Here is a 16599-nt window from a genome sequence, read left to right on the forward strand (position 1 = left end):
TAGAAGTTAAATAACTTCTCTTGAAAGTCATCCAGAAGACTTTAACAGCCAGGTACCTGGTATCTGCTCAGAATTATCACTTGTGAAGCCTTCGTTAAACATAATTCAGCCACATGTCACAGAAAGTTCTGCATATATAATAACTTTTTGTTTCAATGCTGCATTATAGTGATCTTTAAAAGACATTTTAAGAGGTAATTTAAGGATTTAAAATTAAGTTAAAATTTAGCTGTGCATAGTTCTGTTGATGCTGATAAGTGACAGAAGGTAAATTCTTAGTCATGTCTAAGTTCACACAGAGATACAGTAATACACTTGGGTATAATACAAAGCATTATAGTATTTTGTGTAATATCTCTTTTGTTGTTATTGAAAGTTCTTTTGATATCTTCGGTAAGACTCCTACTGATTTGAAAAATGTTAATGTGAAAAAAAATGTGCTTTAAGAATTGAGAAAGTAAATTATTCCTTTTTTTCTCACAGCAGCTGTTCAAGGAAGACAGAGCAGGCATTGGGTAATATTCTTATTAAGGTAAAGAATCTGGGTGTTTGAGACCTAAAGTCACACAGCAAGTAGTCCACCTGGAATTATGAACCAGGTCTTCAGGACTTCCAGATATTTGTGCTGTCTACTATACTGCATTTTCAACAATAATTCATTTATCTGTGGGTTAAATCCAATTTAATGAGACTCATTTATTCAACAAATATTTATTAAATGCTATTATCTCCAGTCATTGTGTTAAATGATAGTGTAATACAGTAAACAAGACAGATATCTTTCCATGTCCTCACGAAACCAGCAGCTTTGGAACTAAACAAATAATTATAACTAAGATGAGCATTAAGGGAGAAATCGTAAGATGATAGGAAAGAATATAACAGGCCGACTTCACCTGCTCTGGGATGGTCGGGGAGTGTTGAATGTGAACTGAGGGTAGGACATGAGAAATAACTTTTGGGCTGAGATTGGAAGAATCAGCATGAGTTAGCTTAAGTCTAGGAATTAGGAGAAGGGTTAGGATGGAACATTGCAGGCAACAGAAATAGCATCTACAAAAGTAAAAGGAAGAACTGAAAGGATTCCAGTGTGAGCATTGAAAAGAAGGATAAGTAAATGTAGAGAAGAATGTAGGAAAGAGATTATGCGTTCTTCAGGATTTTTTGACCTATATCCTAAGGGATATTGGGAAACCATGGAAAGGTTTTAAGCATCGGGGTATACCATGATTAAATTTTTCATTTGAAAATCATGAGTCTGACTATGGTATATGTAGAAGCAGTGTTGTTAGATGCTATTTCTGTAGGCCAGGTAGGAGATGATGGTTACAGCAGTGGAGCTGGAGAGAAGGGAATAGATTTGAAATTTGGTATGTGGACAAAGCCTTGTATTTGACAGAAATGTAAAAATATTAATAGTATTGTTATTGTTCCACCTATAGAATTTGATTGTAAGATTATCTCTAAAATACTTTCAGGTAACTTGTACTTAACGTTAGGAGGAAGTGACTATATTATAAATACAATGTAGAAAACGTCGTTCCTTAAAAAATAATTTTTGAATTGTGCTAATTCTTGTTATTGTTTGACTTCATTAACTAATATAGGGAGTATAGGGAGAACTTAGTTTTAAAAGACAATTTGACCTCCTAATTTATACATAAAACACATAAGTAATTTTGTACATATATGATGTATATATATATATATAGTGCAGGTCATCTTGTTACACCACTTACTAATGAATATCAGATTTGGAAGGTGACTCTTTAGGATTTTCCTATTGGTTGATTGATTGAAACTTACATGAAGAATTTAACCCTTTTGTTTCAAATAGCTTTCTATTAAGAAACACTTTTTTCATGATTATTCAGAGAATTTATTGCTGGATCATTGACTCTAGAAATAGACTGCTGGTTAAATTAAAAGATGCCGGAGGAAACATTTTGGAAACAGACTTTACAGAATTCCTTATGAACTTTTGTACTTTCTTAACCAATCTTATTTCTTTGATGTATCTATGGCTGTTACTAGCCTGTTGTATCAGGGATACCATAGTCAAGTACCTATAAGGGCCTTAACTATAAAGAATTAGGCCATTTAGGGAAATAATAATGAGACTGGGGCTTTAGAGAATTTGTGCTCATCTAACTGGGTAGAGGGACAGCTAATATTCTGCTCCATCTGATGGTGATCATGGGAGTATTCAGGTGATTGTTACCCAATATTTCAGTTTTTCCAAAGGATCCTAAAATACAGATTTTTATGTAAATTAGTTGGTAACTAATTCAGGTGTTTTTAAGATACTCTGTGACAATAACTCTACAGGGCAAAATCGACCTGTTAAATATATTTGGCCCATAGGCTGTTGTTTTATAGCCTTGATCGTATAGAAATCTTCAATATCTATTTAAAAGTAAGAGGTCAAAAGTATTTCTAGGTAAAGTGAATGCCAAAAGAAGGGAGGAAGGGAAGGCATAAATGAGATACTTTTTAAAAGAAGTACAAAACTAGTTATCTAGGTTATATTTTAAAACTAAGTTCAAAAAGAAATTCACTGTCCTGAGAATAATTTTCATATGCTTCAGAACATAATTCTGGCAACTTCAGCCGTCTGCGTGTGTACAACTGGGAACTCAGAGTAGGATGAGAATGCACAGGCCATAGAGAGCCAATGAACTGTAGATGAGAGTGTAGTGGTTCTCTGAAACTGTTGTGAGCAGAGTACAGCAGGAACAAGAGACAGTTGATATTGGAGCAAAATCAGGCTATAAGAACATAGCGATCTGAGTACATCATGGGCCCCGAAAGCATTACTAGACTAAAAGCATAATTTTTTATACTGATGATCAAGAAGAGGTCATATTGGTACACTAAGATTGAATAACTCCGCTTCCAATAGCACATGTAGTACACAATCACTGTAGGAAATTAGGAAAATATACAAAAAGTAGCATATGGTTTTTTTTAAAGCTAGGAATGGGTAAAATTCTAAGGTTTTCTAAAAGTAATGAAAATAGAACTTGACAATTGTTAGTTTCCTAATAGCTAATTAGTTTCCAAATTAGTCTAATTTGACTTAAATAAAAAGAATATTGGTTAACTCACATAAGAAAGTATATATATTAGGATTAGTTATGTCAGTGGCTCAGTGATTTTTTTCAAGGACTCAGTTTGTCGTCTACTCTACTCTTTATCCACAATATTTCCTTTATCCCAGCACTGTAGTTGCCAAATGGCTGCTGGCTGCAATCAGGATTGTGTGTTTCCTCCTTCAGATCCAAAGAGAGAATACACTTCTCTTGACGTTCTCATGGGCAATATAGGTTCTTTTCCCTGAGAAGTCCTCATGCACTCCTGCCCCCAACTTGCTCCTTATTGTCCTAAATTAGCTTAATTCTAAATATGCCTAAACTAATCATTGGCAAAAGGGATGAGCTTACCATAATGGATTAGATTAATTGTGGTCTACCCTTGCAGCTCAGGACAGTCAGCTTACCCTGAGGCGCATTGACTACTGGGAGAGATGTGGATATAGAAATCCAATTATGGATCATTAGGAAGAAGGAAGCGTTGGATAGGCACTCAGCATGGTCCACCACGGGTGCATTAAGGATTGTGTATTATGTTTTTTACTTACGTGAAACACCACCTTCCCCCATTAAGCCTGTAAGTATGAAGTCAAGACCCTAGTGAATCTACTCTCTGTCTCCCGTGTTTCAAGCACCCTCATTAGCAGAGCTTATGTGGCTTCGGAGTTGAAGAATTTTTTTTCCCAAAAATTCTCTTCTCATTTAATAACACCTGTCTGTAGAGTAAACTATGCGGGCCATAAATGGAACAAAGATAGTTTAGGAAAATACAGTTTCTTAAATAAATTACTTTTAAAAAGTATGTTTTCTCTCAGCTCTTCTCTCCAAAGGAGTTTTGTATCAAAACCTCTGTAGTAAATAGTGTCATCTTTATTGTCTGATTATAAAGGTGAAGTATAATTTATGGGATAATTTACAAAGCAAAAAAAGAAATACTTATTTTTAAAGTTTAAAAATTTTCTGTGTAGAAAATGCTATAATAATGCATGATTTTAAGGATCTGTTATTTTGGCTAAAATATTTAACCAGCCAACCATATATCTTATTTCTTTCAGTTGCTAGATTTCTGAATGTTAGCCAAATATTTTAGTATCTGGGTCACATAGTCATTACAAACAAATCTAGGCCAAAATGGCTTATGCTTCTCAGTTGCCAGCTTAGTTCTGTCTTTGACTTTTTATTATTTGTTTCTCTTTGAACTAAACTTTATTTACTTATATTAGCACAGTACTGTGTTAATTCTTTGTGTAGAACTGGTCTTCTTGTGTCATTTTGCCCCAAATCAAGGTAACAAACAAATAAATGACTGTGCTCTTGGCTGTTATTTAGAATTGTTACTATACAAAAGGTCACACATGTTAAATTACCTACTGCAGTGCTAATTATTGTGAAACCTTGTTCAAAATGCTAGAGAGACTGTGTTTTGGCACTTCTACTATAACAGTTTTTAAGGATCCAACTTGTATGCATTTTGGTATTGAAATCCTCAAAACTCCTAAAGACTCTATGTTAATTTAAAATGCAACGTTGTCTCACCTTTTTATACTAGATGAGATAACATTTTTCTTAAACTCTTAACGTGTTATGATATAGAGGTAAGGGCAGGGAAAGAGAGGGAAAGAAGAAAGGAGTGCATTGGAGTAACACAAATTCCACCTTCATTTATAAAGTGCTGTAGGCTCTAAAACTCCATTCTGATAACTTTGAAAGGGATATGTTTACTGCCAGCTTCTGTTAACACAGGAACTATAGTTTTTCTATTCTTAAAATTAAGAACCTTACACCTTTTGGAATTTTTAATATTTTTCTCTATGTTGATAATGCTTTTAATTATGTTTATTACTAACTGATGTTATTAACTATATTTATAATTTGTACACTCTATTCTGTTTGGAAAGTACAAAATGATACCGTAGATACTTCCTGAATTTTTTAAGAAAAATCAAAGTTTTATTCATCTTTATTCATAGCATCATTGGACATTCAGTTAGTAAATTTTCCAGATAACAAACACCTATCTTCTTTGATTGCTAGAATAGTTAATCTCTACCCTTCTTATTATAAAATATCATAGTGACTCTGGATTGTTGATGAAAATTTCTTAAGACAGTGTCTTCAGGAAGACACTGCCTCAGGGCCAATGAGGTATGTCATAGGGCCATTTGTCCTTTCAGAAATAATTCTCAGTAGCTATTGTTGCTTTGCGTTTTTATAAGCTCTGTTTTTTCAAAGCTTGATATTAATTCTTATAGCTACTAGTGTACAGAGAAGGGTGTCTGTGAATAAAGTAAGAGAAAGAATGTTCATAATAGATTTGAAGAGCACTTCAATGAATAAAGTACTTGGACTTTACAATGTTTGCTTTTACTTCACTAAGTCTTGCCCTGTACCCCTGCCCCTGCCCCTTTATGCCCTAGCCTCTTTTTTAACATGGTACTTGGCAGTGTTCCAGGTAGTTATTGTAAGAAGGATGAGCTTAGACTTGGAGCTAGACAACCATGAAGGGAGTTAAAACAGGATAATTTAATAGCTGTGGGACCTTAAGCAAGTTCACAGCTGTAAAATGGGTTTGCATATACTATCTCTCAGGGTTGTAAGGATTAAATATAATGGATATAGTTTAGGAGGTATTTTAACAAATGCTAGTTCCTTTCCTTATACTTTAAGATAAATGACCCACTTACTTTGGAAATGGTATTTGCCTATTTTAGTACGATGCTATAAGGTTTAAAGGGTCAGTATCCCTAAAATATGATAGCTGTTAAGATCTCTTTAATTACTCAGAAATGAATGGTATGTGACAAGATATTATTGGTTAATTTGGTGGATCAGATGAATAAAATGTGCTGAAATATTTTGGAGACTGAAAATATAAATTTAGATGCAAGAAATGTATTTTAAATAAACATGGAAAACAATTTTTTTATCTGAGTCTAATCATGTTGAAATATTTTATGAATATCCCCAGAGAGTTCGTAAATTAGTGAATGATTTTTTTAAATGCAAAGTTAAATACCTAGAAACCATATATACACTTAAAGTAAAATCTCACAGAGTTCTCAAGGCCATTTTGCATTTACTAGTGCCACAGTAGTGGCGTTACAGTGAGCTGCAGTAACCTGAAACAGTACTGCATGGATGCTCTAATAAATTGCCTGTCTGTTATTATGAAATTTTATAACTGTTCATACCTTTTATTTAATCCATTCACGGGTCATATTATAGGATATCTTTCATTTAATAAGTATACTAAATCCATACCTTATACTATTGAGTTTTGATAGTACCAGAGGGAAAAATGAAGAAAAGCATGGCCTCTATCTTTAAGGAGCTGTTTTAACAGTCATATATATGAATCACTTGATTGAGAAGATCCATATGTGTAATATAATGAATTCCACAAAAATTGCCTATTAAAATTTTTTGAAAAAGTGGGGGTGAGATTGAATATAGCAAAGCTTTATTGTTGATTTTTGTTGTTGGCCAGGCCAAATTTGTGAACATTTTACATGATCAGCTATATCGAAATACATTTGTATGCTCTACTGAATATAGGGAACATAATTTAATATTTAATTTAAACTCCAGATTACCATCATTTATAGGCATTCTATGCATTAAACTGTTTTGCCTCTTCTTTCTTCCTCAGTAACATCTTTAGGGCCTTTTGATGCATTGGAAAGAAAAGGCAGTTGCGAGCTGCTGGCTCTAGCAAATCAGAGCTAATCAACCTGAGGATAATGTTTGCCCTTTCCTGCTTCCAAGTCTTTGCTCAAACTGCTCTCTACCTTTGCTACCACAGGTTAGTCCTTTCCCCCGAATCTAAACTCTCTCTGACTAGCCCTGAGCTTACTTTTTATAGCTACCACTGTCTACCATCTCCTTCATCTTGAATATACCAGGACAGACTGGAAAGTTCCAGAAAAAAACAGACATAATACTTAAATCATCTTTGATACCTAATTTGTCCTCACTGCCAATTAATTTATTTTTTATTTTTTGTTTTATTTAATTTTGTAAAGACAGGGTCTTGCTGTGTCATGCAGGCTCCTCTCAAATGCCTGGACTCAAGTGATGCTCCCACCTCAGCCTCTCAAGGTGCTCGGATTAGAAGGCGTGAGCCACTGCGCCTGGCCATAATTTAAATAATCCTTTAGATTCCTGTCTCTGTCCATTTTCAAAGCCAGGGTTACACTATCATAACATACCCCATGATGCACACTGTTGCTAAAACAATCTTCCTGAAGTACTAATTAGATGTTTGAGCAGAGAATAAAACCATCCTTTCCAGCGTTGGCAAATACTCAACGTACTGTCCTGAAATACCTGTAGTACTTCCAAGTTTCTGCTTTGTGCTCACACTGTTTTCTTTGACCTGAAATGCAATTTCTATCTGTAAAAATCTTAGTCATTATAAGGTCTAGCAAAGATCTTTTTCTTCTATGAAGCCTTCCTATCGACCCTAACTAAAATCTCTTCTCTGAGTTCCCAGCTTATACTACTTGAGCTGGAGCAAGACTTCAGTGATCCTTGGAAGAAAGTGGGAGGTTATTCTCCCAGTGAGATTCCAGGAAAGTTTAATGTCTTATAATTCAGTCCCCTTTAGTGTTCCATATACAGTTAGTGCTCAAATATTTGATAATTTCTCTACTCACAAATTTTTTTGTGTGAAATTGCCAGCTATTCTCTATCCAAGAAGTAATGAAGTATATAAGCTTCTTCAACTGTTTGTTGAGCCTGGGGCTTCTTACTTATTTCTGTATCCTATCTACTCTTGAGTTGTAGGGTCATCGGAAAGCAACCACTGGGTGTGGGGATAAGTTGTATTTTAGAGGAGGAGGTAAAGGTGTTACTGGACTTTTAAAACTGAAGCTTTTTCTGTTTTAAAGTATTTTGCTTCCCATTACTGTATTTATAAGATGATACTGGTATACGTAGTGTCTTGGCTATTTATCTATTCCCCTTTCTGTTTAACACGATATTCTTGAACTTTGGTGTGATACTGAATTAGAATCTCCGGGAGCGTGGCCTAGGACTCTACACTTTTACTAAGAATCAGTTGAGATGCCTATGAAGGTGGTGGTAGTAGTGATAATGGTAGTGATGATGATGATGATGATTGTAATAGCTCTGCTTTCGAAGGCTTATGATGTACTTACTGCACTTTTCTAGGCAGTTTGCAACTATTAACCTAATGTTCACAGCAAGCCTATGTGGTAATATGTTATTATCTTCATTATACAAATGGAGAAACTGTGGCAGATATAAATTAAGTAACTTGTCGCCAAAACGACCTATAAATAGGTCAAGAATCCGTGAAAAGGATGAGGCATATTTTTTTGGTTGACAGTTTTTAAACTCACTTTCTGAAGGATTGCTTTAAGTAATGTGAATAATATGAATGTAAACTGGTTCTTATATAAATTGAAATATCAATATGTTGACTCTATATAGAATACTTCAACAACTAGACCTAAATATAGATACTTGCTCTTGCTTTTAGAAAGCCTGTCACAATTCTTGGTGAAAAAGTAGGCATGCACCCAAAAACTTAGAACATTGAGGAAAATTTTTAAATAATTACTCTTTCTAAAATACATGATTTTAGGAAGAGTGCTTTATTATATACTATGTATGTATATATACATAGACATACACACATGTAGATGCATATATATTTACTCTATCTGGGTGTGTGTCTGTATATGTATACAGTCATTCCTCAGTATCCTCAGGTGGTTGGTGCCAGGACACCCTCAGATACCAAAATCCAAATACTGTGCCATAGTATTTGCATATAAGCTGTGCATATCTTCTCATGTACTTTATTTATTTATTTATTTATTTATTTATTTATTTATTTATTTATTGAGACATGGTCTTGCTCTGTCACACAGGCTTGAGTGCACTGGTACAATCATGGGTCACTGCAGCCTCGACCTCCTGGGCTCAATCGATCCCCCCACTTCAGCCTTCCAAGTAGCTGGGACCACAGGCACGGACCACCATGCCCAGCTAACTTTTGAACTTTTTTGTAGAGATAGAGTTTCATTGTGTCGCCCAGGAGGGTCTTAAACTCCTGGGCTCAAGCGATCCTCCCACCTTGACCTCTCAAAGTGTTGGGATTACAGACGTGAGCCACTGCACCCACGCATCCTCTTGTATACGTTAAATCATCTCTAGCTTACTTATAATACCTAATACAATACAAATGCTATGTAAATAGCTGTTATATTGATTTTTATTTGTATTGTTTTTTGTTTTGTTGTTTTTTAAATTTTTTTTCCTGAATATTGTGTGTGTGTGTATTGTGATGTTACTTTGTGATTTAAGGTAATTCAAGTAAAACTCGTTAAGCATTTATTTTCTGTTTTAGCAGCATAAGATAAATCTTGGTTTTATATGTTAAAATATTTTATCTTTTTAATAATAAATGATAAGAATATTTTATTCCCTTTTAGTTCATAGACTATGGGAAGTGGAGTAGGGAGTGAAAGTGGTGGCTGTGGTATGGTGGAAGTAATTTGTTTAACATCACTGCCTGTCCAAAATAATTTTGATGAATGATTTTAGGTGTTGTCTAATAAGTGCTCTGACTTTTGAAACCAGTTGAACTAACAAGCATGTTGTGCTTTACTAGAAACATCTTGTAAGTTCTGACTTTGAAAAGACAGTGGAATCTAAATTGAGTTAGTGGAGGACATATCTTTACAATTAAATCTAAAGTGTTTCAACTATTTCTTTTTTTAATCTCCTGTTTATTTTTCTTGTAAAATTAATATTTTTGATTGACCAATCATAATTGCATACATTTATGGGGTACAATGTGATGTTTTGATATATGTATACAGTGTGATGTGCTTATGCTAATTAACATATCTGTCACCTCACCTATAATATTTTATATTGAGACATTTGAAATTTACTTTTATTATTTTGAAATACTTAATACATTATTATTGACTCTTGTTAACTTGCTACGGAATAGATCTCAAACTTATTCTTCCTCTCTACCTGAAACTTCGTACCCCTTGATCAACTCCCCCCATCACCCTCCTACCCTAGCCTCTGGTAACCATTGTTCTATTCTCTACTTCTATGAATTTAACCTTATTAGATTCCACATACAAGTGAAATCATATGGCATTTGTTTTTCTCTGCCTGATTTATTTCACTTAGCATAATATCCTCCAGATTCATCCATGTTGTTGCAAGTGACCAGATTTTCCCCTTTTTAAATGCTGAATAGTATTCCATTGTGTGTATATACCACATTTCCTTGATTCATCCATTGATAGACACTTAGGTGTTTCCATATCCTGGCTATTGTAAATAATGCAACAATGAACATAGGAGTGCAGATATCCCTTTGACATATTGACTCCAGTTCCTTTGGCTATATAACCAGAAGTGGGATCACTGGATCATATAGTAGTTCTATTTTTAGTTTTTTTGGGGAAACTTCCATACTGTTTTCCATAATGGGTGAACTAATTTGCATTCCCACCAACAATGTACTGTATAAGAGTTATCATTTCTCCACACCCTGTCCAACATCCACCTTTCATCTTTTTGATAAAAGCTACTCTAACAGGTGTAAAGTAATACCGCATTGTGGTTTTAATTTGTAATTCTCTAGTAATTAGTGATGCTGAGCATTTTTTCTTGTACCAGTTGGCCATTCGTGTGTCTTCTGAGAAATGCCTGTTCAGGTTCTTTGCCCGTTTTTAAAAATTGGGTAATTTGTTGTTTGAGTTACTTAAATATTTTAGATATTAACCCCTTATTAAATGTATGATTTGCAGATATTTCTTTTTATATTTTCTGTTTACAAATTTTCTAAACTTTTCTTGCTGCTCATTTATATAGAGTTGGGATGAGTTATGTCACCTGAAGCAGTCAAGATAAGACTGTTTCTACTCCTATCCATGTGGCAGGCTTACTTTGTTAGCCAATCCAATGAAAAAGGGTGCCAGGATGTAAAAGAAAAATAGATGTGATGACCGGGCGCAGTGGTTCACGCCTGTAATCCCAGCACTTTGGGAGGCCGAGGCAGGTGGATCACGAGGTCAGGAGATCAAAAAATAGATGTGATGCCATGAAACATTCTAGGGAATTATCTTTTTTAGAGAGAGTTTTGATAACAATTTTTATATATTTTTAAAACTCATATTCTTAGTCTGAAGAGTTGGGAATAAGGTCGAATGTGTGTCTTAAAGCTAATAGTATAAAAAGAGAAGTATAAAATTTAAGTTAATCATACAACTTTCTTTCCCTAACTTTATGAATTGATTTTTTGCAATTTCTGGAGCTAATGAGGTGGATGTCTGAAATTGAGTATGTAGGTTAAAAAGTTGAAATTTTCCTAATAAAATTATATCTCTTTCTAAGGTGTAACTGTTTCTTTGATTATAGCAAAAGGAGCATCTGTAGTTCTTAAGAGGTCTTGATTTTGCTGCCAGCTAGTTGTGTGACTTTGGGTAAATAATGTCATATGACTGGACCTGTTTCTTTATTTGTAAAATTGTGTGTGTGTTAAATTCTAAGACTGTTTTTAAAAAATGTTTTGTGGAGACTGGGTCTTGCTTTGTTGCCAAGGCTGGTCTGAACTCCTGATTTCAAGTAGTCTTCCCCATCTTGACCTCACAAACTGCTCGGATTATAGGCATGAACCTCCATGCCTGGACAAATTGTAAGATTCTTATAATAGATGAGTAGAATATATTTAAGATTATATAAAAACACAAGTCACTTCATGTTCATCATCTGCTGGAACATGAAACCAGCTTTCTTGTGTAGATGTGTTATCAGTAATGTTATTCACACCAAGAGGATCATTCTGTGGTTTTTAATTCATGATTTTATAATCTGATAGTGACTTTTCATTATGTCTCCTGATTTATAATTACATCACGGCCATTATGATTGGAATCATTGGGAAGAGTTGAAATGAGCAATTTAGAATTGTTTCTGCAATACAGAAATCCTTATTTTTTGGTGGGGGGTGATGGAGGAGATATCTCTATGTTCTTTAATTTCATTTGACTAAGGAATTTATCTTTGGTCTTCTTCCAGAGTGAGGACATGAATACTTCCATAGTTATATTCCGTACTAATCACAGTTTGCTTTGTGGGTTTCATTAGGCTAAATAAAAAAAACATAGTTACGTATTTTCTGCTTTAAAAAATGCTTGTTGATATAAAGTCTTCTCAGATCAGTCCCACATGTGACAAACCTATTGAAACTATTAAACTGCCCCAATGTGCTTGCTTCTCTCTTGGAAATCTATCCATTTCTGTGTCTTTATGTACCACTCACTCTCCCCTATCATATTTTAGGTTATAAGCTCCTTTCCTTTATATCTCATAGCACCCAGGAAAGAACTTTGTTAGTCTCTGAATAGTTTATAAATGTTATTGCTATTGAGAATTTTGGATTTAAATTATTGGAATGAATAGAATAATGCTATTTCTAGTATATCTAACTGGGGGTCGGTGTTATTAACTCAAAGACATAGCAGTTTTATTAAGCTCTAGGCTTTGTTTCTGAAGTCAGTTTCTCTTAATCATAAGTGGATTATTCACTTTATATTCTCTTATATAATGCCTTGGTACCAGGTTATTGATAGGTAAACATCAGGAATAGGTTGGATAGATATGCATGCATGTGTACACATGCACATGTATGTGAGAGAGAGAGAGAAGGATTACACATAGAATATATGAGAATTTGAGGTGTGTGTAATGCTTATAACTCAGCTGAGTCTTACATAGCTATCTAGTTATGTACACTTAATTTTGGACCTTTTATAGTTGAAATTCAGAAACATTTTTTAAGGAAAATAAGGATGTGATTTTCTTTCCTTCATGTTTTCAGTTTAGCTTTATTTGATTGTATTTTTGCTAAAGACTTAAATTGTCAATAACTATTGAAATGGGCCAACTTATAGCTGAGCACAAAGTATGTTAGGGCACTGAGATATATCTTAACATTTGGGAATAATTTAATGTGTCTAATATTTGAGAAGGATCAAAACAGACTGTACAACCCAATAATCATGAAGCCTATGGTCAAAAATCGTATATAATTGACAGGCCCTATGAAGAGTAGCCATAAGAATCAAGAGAAAAAGAGCCTACACTGGTACAGAAAAGGAGCTGAGTCATTTTCGTATTATAATTAGAAATTGGTAACCATAAATTTTGTCTTCCCAATACACAAAGTATCATGATCAGGCAGGGTTATGCTAAAGTGTAACTTCTAACTTCTTGTGGCATGTACTATTACAAGTAGTTGATGATTTAATAAATATAAATATAGATGATACTGTCAGAGTGTTTCCAGACATTACAGTTCGCTTTTAGGTGAAGGCAGTGCTTGACAGAACCTAAGTTTGTGACTCCATAATTTATTATATCATCTAATACCATCTTTATCTTGTATTAATTTGGGTTATAGGATAATTGGGGTAACTTTTTGGTGAGGGATTGAAATCTTCTTAAAAGCGTTTTCAGAAGATACTAGAATTTTATGGGATTCTTTTATTATAGCATGTCTTCTCAAATACAATATTAGGACTGCTTGAACAGGAGGTAAATCATATTCACCTTATTTTCCAGTTTAGAGTTACTGCTCTTATCAGTTGGTGGGTGTGGGAACAACTTAATAAAGTTTGGGTAATTTAGTTTTCAGTTTAAATTCTCAACTGGCAATTGGCCGAAAACTCCCATCTGAAGACATGATCATCCAAATGTCATTTTGTGATTTGGCTACTGTCTGCTTGACATAGGAAAGCACTATCAAGAAAGACTAATGGAGTGACTATCAAAAGGAAATCAATGGTAAGAGTTTTCATTTAAATTGTGTGTGTGTGTGTGTGTGTGTGTGTAAAGCCTACCAATTTATTATATTTGAATTAAAATTTTAGAACTTTTAAAATCTAGGACATAATGACAAGTGTTTGAATTTTATATGTCTGTCACTTATATTTTAATAAAATATACGCGAAGAATGGTTTTATAGATAAGAGATTTTACATACTTAATGTTGATAAATAGTATAAAAGTATGGAAAATCAATTATATAGTTCATGTCTGGTTTCAGAATTCAATTTTTATAGTTTTATTGTAGTTATTTAAAATAGTATATTATAAATATTGCTTAACCGAAGTTTAACTTCTAAAAAATTTATACTAAACTGAGTTTTTCTGTTCAGTTTCATAAGTGCTCCTTAAAGTAGACAAATTTTGTGGTAGTCTGTTGAATGCTGTTTTGTTTTTTATTTTCATTGTAAAATAGGAAAGAAAAAAGTATAATATATGACAAAATCCATTTGGTTTAACATTAATTCTTTAAAAATGTATAATTGCTACTATACTTTGGCAGAAACTATTAAATTTGTAAGATAAGACATTTATACTGTATACCCAAAACAAAGTGGAGTAGCTGTTCATAATATGGCGCAGAATCAAATTTTGGTGATAAAATCAGACATCTCTCTCCTGGCTTATGCATACTCCCACTGAGAAAATAATTTCTAAATTTGGTTACATTTTCATATACTTCAAATGACCTTAAATTTATATTTTTCTCCTGAATATATTTGATTCCTGTGTATCCCTTTTTTTGGGCATCTGTGTCCAATTGGATCCATGATTAGTCACGTTAGCTTTGGACAAGAATGGAGGTAGGATCTTAGCAAGTTTGAAATCTTGAAGATTGATCTTTATCTGAGATTATTCCAGCGTGTCCATGGACATAGTAGTTTTGTGATAACAAGATAATGGCTGATGAAGATTAGCATATTAATAATAGATTATAATTCTGTTAACCATTCTATTGTCAAATATGTCATTTTTGCGATTCACATAGTTTGAGTAATTTTTCATGCCCAAATAGAGATGTCAAAATTCTGTTAATTGAATCTGGCTGTGTTCTTAGCTGTTTTCTAGAGCTTAATAAACATATCAGGAAGAGCTCTTGTGACAAGCACCCAGTACAGCATCTGTCATTATGTAATCATTCCAGTGTTTACAGTCAACTAAGTACTTGAGATGGCAACATTCATACTTTAGTCCCTCTGTCTAGTAATTCATATTTGTGTAGTCTATCTACTATGTGTCACCCATTTAGGTAGGTGCTGAGAATAAAATGGTGGGGTTAAAAACAGATATTCCCTGTTATTGAACTTCCAGTGCCAATGGTAATTACAGTGTAGATATAATTACACACTGCAACTGGAACCAATACTATAAAATGGCATAAGTTCCTATAAGAGTAGGAACAATAAAGTTAGTTTTTAAATAAAGCACAGAACCTACACATTTATTTGAGTGAATTGATAACTTGCTTTTGAACTTTTAAAGTTAATTCTATTAATATCTGCTAAGCTAGGCATCAGAAAGACTAAATTCTAACCATAGAAAAATACATTTTTTATGCTGCTATTCTGTTTTCTTAGATTTCTTAAGAATTTACAACAAAGCCCTGTCAAAGCAGCATTCTTACGTGAGAATTTCACTTATGGGAGAGTTCTTACAGGATTTCAAGAAGGAAAGCCCTGAAGAGGGACACTGATTTCCTCAACTGAATTTAAAATTGTTACATGCAGACATTTTTAAAGGTAGTATGATTTTCCTTAATCAAGTCAACTTTATATCTTTTTAAAGAAGGGAATGTGACATTTATGTTTTTCATACACACACACACACACACACACACACAGAAGCATACATGTCGATTACGTTTTGGAAAATAAAATCCAAAGAGCATTTGGATGTCTGAATGTTTATGCTTCATCTCTGCAGTGACTTCTAAATTTAGTTTTTTTCTGGATATACTCAGAGTCATCAACCTGAGTTCAAGTATTCTGATTTGAAGATCTCAACTTAGAGATCTAGGCAGTCCCCGTTGTCAGTGCTAGGAGAAAGATGTCCTTCCCATACCTTCCAGAAAGAGTGCCTTGAAGAAATATTCCTTCCTGGGTAACGTGCTGTGGAATGTACATGATATTCATTTTTCTTTGACAGCTCCTTTTGGTTCTGTTTAGTTGGCTTTGATAGGTTCATGATGCCCAGTGGAGAATTTGGTATTTAGCCACAAAAAGATATTTAAGACACATAATTATGTAAATATTGCAGATGGAGGATGATACATAGCATTTCTTTTATCGAAATGAATTTGAAATGACTTCTTTCTAAAACAAAATTCACCAATAGTCATCAGTTTTTAATTATGTAACTTCTCAATATAGGAAATAATCAGTGTCTGATTGGCTGTGTATGTTGGAGTGTAATGGCTTTTGTTTTGAATTTGGGAGTTTCTACTGTCAGAAGAAATGAGTTGCGAATTACAGTGGTGTTAGAAGAAATGAATTGGAAGTTCGAATGAGAAAAATTTAAATAAAAGTTATTGTTTATAGATATGGAAAGGAAAATAATGTTTTTAGTTCAATATGAGAAAGAACCTTTTAAATGTAGAAAATAAAATGGGGTGCCTTTCTACATC

General features: G+C 33.7%; 1 protein-coding gene across 19 annotated transcripts in view; it reads left to right on the forward strand.

Annotated features, from left to right (window-relative positions):
• The window catches only part of ZEB1 (zinc finger E-box binding homeobox 1), a 197767-nt gene that overhangs the window by 40222 nt on the left and 140946 nt on the right, over positions 1–16599 (forward strand). For 2 of the 19 annotated variants that reach the window (XM_063637335.1, XM_063637336.1), the window contains 2 exons: positions 13779–13934; positions 15554–15715. The exons of 15 other annotated variants lie outside the window; for them this stretch is intronic. The gene's annotated coding sequence lies outside the window, so the exon portion shown is untranslated. Of the gene's footprint in view, positions 1–6741; positions 6895–13778; positions 13935–15553; positions 15716–16599 lie in introns of those variants that run through there. 2 more of the 19 variants (XM_063637337.1, XM_063637334.1) reach the window with 2 other exon arrangements.

The sequence above is a fragment of the Symphalangus syndactylus genome, chromosome 4, assembly GCF_028878055.3.
Source record: "Symphalangus syndactylus isolate Jambi chromosome 4, NHGRI_mSymSyn1-v2.1_pri, whole genome shotgun sequence".
Lineage (NCBI taxonomy): Eukaryota > Metazoa > Chordata > Mammalia > Primates > Hylobatidae > Symphalangus > Symphalangus syndactylus.